Source organism: Amphibalanus amphitrite, unplaced genomic scaffold (genome assembly GCF_019059575.1).
Source record: "Amphibalanus amphitrite isolate SeventyFive unplaced genomic scaffold, NRLGWU_Aamphi_draft 000105F_arrow, whole genome shotgun sequence".
In the NCBI taxonomy this organism is placed as follows: Eukaryota; Metazoa; Arthropoda; class Thecostraca; order Balanomorpha; family Balanidae; genus Amphibalanus; species Amphibalanus amphitrite.
Window position 1 is genome coordinate 186893 of NW_024881600.1, and position 6737 is coordinate 193629.

The following is a 6737-nucleotide window of genomic DNA, read 5'->3' on the forward strand; positions in this document are numbered from 1 at the left end:
CCCCGGGAAACCCCTTAGCAGCCACACTTTACGACTTTCTAACAGGTCCCGATTTTCCCGACCTTGGGTCATTGACCTGACCTGGAAGGTCAACCAATGACCTAGGACCTTAAAATTGGGTATCATCGGCTTCCTCTCGTCACGGGCAACACGCTCGTTTTTTCCGCGAAGCTCTAGCTCGATCAGGGGCCAAACGGCAAGGGGGGGTCCAACCGACCCCCCCCCCCCCTACACATTAGAAGCTGGAAAACGCCGCACACATGCGAGGGTTAATATTATCCCAGCTGATTTATGGTCTCCTGCCTTATCAGTCACATATCCAACTATCTAGGACCATTATACACATGGAATGGCAAGTGACGTATATGTATCATTCCGGTACATCGATATACATTGTTCCCACATTGTGAAGACTAAAGAAGGAATGCAGTTCAGTGATGACTGATTATCTTTTTTATGTAGGACTGTCACCGTCACAGTCACGTCTCCTTCATGATTCTTGGTTCTTGGTGTGATGTACTGCTTATCACTGGCCAGTCCTTCATGGAAAAGCAACACTGCATTAGCGTTCTATCTTTATTGATATCTGTCAGATAATTCATACCGAGCTAAAATTAAATCCAAGCTACGGGTGAGCCGAAGCCCGTAGTCTTACATTTACAGCCACTGACCTTTCCCCACTACCACATCCGTCGCAGCTGTCACAAATAGACCCCGTCCCGCCGATCACGCATCCCGAAGCGGCCCCCAGAATTCCTCCTAACCGATTGGAGGGCCGACTGGGCTGCCGTATTCCGCTCTCAGCTGCCGGGCGGGCTCGGGACGACAGACGACCGCGCGGAGGCACGTCAGGCGCCCGGCGGATGACACGTCTGAACGGCAGCGATCGGTGAGGAGGACCCCGGACCGGTCCGGATTCCGGGCCAGTCGTGACGGCGTGCCGTACCGGCTCCGCTCCAGCCGGCTCCCACGACCGGTGTCGGGCCGCCCCGCTCTGGTTAGAATACAGCACACCGTGGTCGGCTAACTCGGTGTTTTTGAACTGTAAGGTATAAGGCAGCTCTGAACTTGGCTGCTTTATCCAATACCCACATACATGTAGGTCAAGTAAGTTTTCTTCTCCTTTACACATGATTGAGGTGAGATGTAGAGTCCATGAATTTTAAAAACATTAAGAAATAAGTAAATTTTGACGCCGAATTACTCTTTATATTCATCACACAGCGCAACGCAAGAAAAAGAAGAGAAGGTTATGCGTCTTTCGGATACCCAATTCGGTGGGCTGTCGCTGGCTTCGAGTTTCGTCTGTCATTCTTCTTATATTGCGTGTCAGATTATGTTTATGATGCATCAAACAGTGAGAACATCAACAAAGCAGTTAAACGAAGATATGTGACTTTGTGAGCCAGAAATCTTTACCTTCCAAAATTGATTTGAGTTCATCCTGGTGTCATGACGGTTTGTGGTGGTAGCAACGATTTCATAAAAAAAGCCTTTTTATGGCCGCCAAACCAGAAACACGCTACACCGAGTCGTAAAGCAGATCATCAATTTCCGTTGGCATACATAATGAAACGCACATACGAGTATGCTGGAGCGCTGCCGCCGCGCAACAGTATAGGCCCAAACGTGACCGCAGGCAGGCCAATTATCTGGACACGATTTTAGCATTCCGCTCAATCAGAGTAGGCAGTTGCTCATAGATTTATGGTTACTGACACATTGTGGGCTGCGGTCGCTGGGCTGAATGATAAAGAGCCTGTACCCACTACTCATAGGCATTCTATAGACAATAACGACGGTGACGGAGTTCTACGGAATAGTAACGTCGTAACTGGAATATTCTGAATCATAGAAGCATGGTTGACTATTCAATGTGGAATTGTACCTAACAATAGTAGTTGAGTACTATGTAGGTACTCTGTATATCTTTTGTCTAAAATATGTGTTTTATATGGAAAATGTTATCGCATCGGCACAGTGCTTCGAATGCATTGGAACTTGGAAGTGCTGCTAGGCTTACATATTTTTTTACAATTGAGTATGCTCAACACGATAGGAAACACTGCCTATTCCTGGCAGTAGAGGTCAGATCCGCCGACGGGAATAGAGACAGAGCGGGTACTGCTCCCTCCTGTTCCTTTCTCGCCGTTCCATCACCCAGCAGAACTGTCGGCGCTGGCCTTCGGTGGACCGACCCTCTAGTTGTCCCGTCCACGTGTGTCCCCGAGTGTCCCCGAGTGTCCCCGTGTGTCCCCGCGTGTCCCCGTGTGTCCGGCGCTGTCCGGCAGTGTTCGGGGGTAGGTCGGACGCCTTCCGGTGGTCTGGCGACACCGCCAGACCGGTCGCTAAGTGGCTCCGTCCATCACTCGGACGCGGATTGATGGCTGCTTTGTAGCGCGAGAGGCGTGCCGCCGTCTCGCTGGGCGCAGGGAGGAGGAAAGTGTCACATCTAGAGCGGTACACGGCGCGAGGTGCTTTCGGTGTGAAATGGATCAGAGGGTCCTTTTATTTTCCTTCAAGGTCAACAGTCTGTCTGCTAAATTTCTAGGTGGCAACTTCAGCTGATTTCATTATTGTATGGCTCAAAAAGTGTTTTCCTTAAAAAGGTCTGAAGTCGTACAGGTGTTTGAGGTAAACAATTGTTTACCTCAAACACCTGTACGACTTCAGACCTTTTTCAGTAACCCCGATGATGTAATGTCGGATCTGTTATCTATATAATTTGACTAAGAAACTAATGTCTATGTCTGTTGGGAGTTGGGACGGTGTTAAGCTGTTTGTTTAGCCCTAGTTTCTTTGTAGTAATGACGTGAGAAGTATAATAAGTGGCCTGAAACCGGTACAACTAGATTTGGGGACAGGCTACGCTGTTCGGGGTTTTGGATGATGGATCGACACCCGTGAATATCAGGTGAGCATCCTCCCCTCCTCAGACAGAAAGTAGTTTCCTCGACACCGTGCTACAACATCAAGTGGTTTCGCATTGTTTGCTGAGTGGGGCTCACTCAGTGCTGTCTATGCCACCCAGTATCGGCCCACTGCCCGCTGTGAGGTCTGTGTGCTGTGTGTGCGGTGTGTGTGGAGGGGACAGCGGGACCTCGGCCGCCCGCCCGCCTCGATCACGCTCGGCCGGCGCTGATCCTATGGGACGGCCGGCGACGAGGCCACTTTGTGGGCTCCATTGTGCCGCTTCCCCGCCAAAACATGCTTTTAGTGATCCCCTATCGCGCTTATGATCTCCGTACATTAAATTCGAGCCCAAGATGTCTCGATAATCCAGCATTCCAGGGTCTCTATGGTACTGACTCGGAAATGCGAGCTCTCGCACTGCTACGAGAAGTCCATACTAAACAAGCGGCGCCGCCACTCGCGGCGCGGTTTTGCCGTCTGCTGCGTCGTTTTTGTCTCGGCCGCTTCGGTGCTCGTCTGTGCGCCGCGCCGCCCCGTGCCCGATTATCGGGGTCGGCAGGGGTGTTGGTCCGCGCCGGATCGGCGGGGCTGAGCGCGGCCCAGTGGCCGCCGGCGGCGGCGCCGTCAGATAGTCAGGTCTGATTGCCGCTCTCTGAACTCTGAGAGGTGCCGCTGATGGTCAGATCAGCTCCCCACCCTCTTAGCTGCCGAGGTAAACGGCCGACAGACTCGAGAGTGCCGGAGAGTACAGGGCGATTGGACCGGCGCGGGTGCTGTGGGAGACGGACAGTCGAGTGGCTGGAGTCTGTTCCCTTTGTCGTCTGAGTTTTCCGACAGGAAATGGCAATGGCAGCTTTGAAGGCTTTACTTTGTGCGTTATAATGCCTGAAGAATGTTGGTGACTGGAGTGCATAAACGTCACATATTCGTCATGAAATATGCATGCGTCCATTTCCTCGGCACATCGCCGAACACTCACCTACCACATCTATTCACCGGATAATAAAACTGAGCGCAGAACTGACCAGTCCCGAGTCCGACAGAGACCCATGTGTTATATCCGGCCGGCGACATACCGGTCGCTGCGCTCTGAGTCAGCGGCCGGTCATCACAAGTCGTCGGTCCGCACATGGCCTCCCGGTGGGGCCGTGTGTGTGTGTGAGTGATGAGCATCGGCCGCGGCCTGTGGTCGCGACACTGTCACGATCGGGCCGTCCGGTCCCACCCCGAGTCGGCCGTGGGAGCGGGCCCGTTTTTATGACACGTCCTTCTGAGATGTCAATCTGAGTGAGCCATGATGTGTATTATGGCTGGTGGAAACGGCTCATTTTTTAGTCATGCAGCGGCGACATCTGCTGATCATGTCGTTTGCAGGTAAGAAGGTTCTTTTATTCAGCGATGCTGATAATGCACCGAGGCCGAGTCGGAAACCATGTTGCAATGCCAAATCTGGGTGTCTATATGATGTTCTACACGAATTAATGACTGGTAGCATGGCATGCCACATGTCCAGTTGCGTTGCCGGTTGCTTATAGCTACGCTTGATAAAATCTCTTTCACATTTTCTCTTGTTTTCTTATTTTGTTAAGATTGTCTTGTCGTGGTTCTTGTGAATACGGCACTTGCCTCGAACTACAACACTTGGACGTTTTTTTGCCTAATCCTTTTGAGTGTATAAACGCTATGTCATGATGAGCAACGATAAATCCTGCATCTTGGTCGAATAACAGTCATCAACACTTTCAAAACACATAACATAGGTTGTTGCTAAACGCTGAAGATCACAGTCAATATTCGCTGCAATAAATGTAGTTTTAGGTCCCAATTTTTTAGCTCCAGCCAGTTGCCCGAGTCCCTCGACACGCTAACTGTAAAAGGTACACCTTGTCGCTGCTCTTCATCCCACGGTCCGTCGCTGTCTGGCCGGGTGACGGGTGACACTGGGGCCCTCCTCAGTCCTCTACCGTTCCAGGTGAGCATTGGACACGGAGACACGTGCTCTCCGGGCCTTACGGTCACCCGGGCTCGCCCTAATCACCGCCCATCTCGTCCGGGGCGTGCTCCGGGCTCAGGTGTGCGTCTGTGACGCGCCAGAACGGCCGTTTGCCGCCGCGGCTGTCGGGTGGCGCGATTTACGGGAACCCTCGCCGGGGTGCCCCCTCGTAAAGCGCGCGGCCAAATTCGTCCACTGATGGTCCGGCGAGATGTCGCGCCTGGGCACAGAGGCGACACCAGCGAGGGAAACTCGAGGAGCCGAGGGAGCTCTTACTTCTCGGGGTCTAGATGGCGAAACTAGAATATAAGATGCATATAAAAGTTATTGTCATTTTCAATAATTTCCTGAAATGGTGATGAGTTAATTCCATTGTAGTATTTATTACTTAAGTTTTGTTTATGAAGTTGAAAAGGTCCTAAAACTCTATGAGAGACAGGTGCACAAAAAACGATTATTTTCATTTAACAAAAATGGGGTGGCTTTATCTATGGCCAAGCGGCAAATTCCCAAAGTTAAACGTCTTCTGAGAGCAGTCGCCTCTAGACAACTTTCTTGAGACTGTTGTCTGTGTCCTTGCCAGCCCATGGCCATATATTGTCACTTTCAAAACGACTCGGCCCACCGGGGGTCCCGACTGGGACCGCCTCTGCTGTTGCGTAAAAACCTAATGAAAGGCTGAATGGATGGCCGTAAATAGCGGAAAATAGAGACGTAATTGAAACGGCGTCCATAAATTCTGCTCTGGCCGACAATGATGAGGGTCACGCCTTTATTTGAATTGCATTTGTCCCGGACGGGAACGATAAATTAGCGGTGATCAAAGGACGGGCGGAGAGGCGTCGCGCCGGCACGGGTGACCGTTCATAGAGAAGGCGCCGGGAGGTGACAGCCGAGCGGGCGCGCGGCGCCGGGCAGGGCCGGGACGAGAGCTGCCGGGGTGGCGAGAGAGCGGTCCGCCGCTCCTCCGGTGGGAAGGGGAGGAGTCGCAGAGACATCGGAATGGCGCCCTGTGCCTCCTGGAAAAGGGAAAGTGGTAGCGTTGCCTGAGAAAAGGACTGTGCTGGCTGCTTCTTCATATTGGATTACGATTCTCAGGAATATTTATTCAATGCTCGTATGCATGTGCATTGAGCATTGTGCACGTTATGTAAAGATAACTAACTAATTGTTCATAAAATGTTCGCGCGTCCTATCATAAAGATTGATCTGACCTATCTGAAACTGGCCCTTCGTCTACGACGTATGTGTACAAGCTTTTCTCTTTCATCCTTTGTCCTTCGCCTTTCATTGCATCACTTATCGTTTTAACTCATAGGCTGTTATCGCCACGCAAACGTAATCAAATAATAGCTCTGCTTGTGTCGGGAGCGACAGTTATGGCCGGCAAAAACTCTCATCCGACGCTCAATGCAATCTGGCAGGCTGCCACTAGCTGTCAATTTGAGCCGGGTGCAATTTGCTCCGCTGAGTGTTTGGTGGGCAGTCACGGCTCTGCCGATCGTCCGATACAGCTGTGCAGGCTGGTTTGATGCGCTGCAGCCTGCCCCTGTTCACCCTGTTGCGCTTTACTGTTCGGCTTATGTCTAGCCAAGCAAGAAAACTGCGTATAATGGCCTTCTCTGTATTTGTATAGACGCCGCCGCCGCGGTATTTAGACGCCGCACCGATAGCTTATTTACTTTCCTCCTAGAGTGGGTGTGACCAATGATGTGAGAATGGAAGGGAGATCCTACAAACTATTTGGAGAAAGATAAAATGCAAACGTCATGTGACATGTGCATGTCTAAAGTGAGAAATGAAATAGAGCATGTAAGGAAAAGTCATGTAA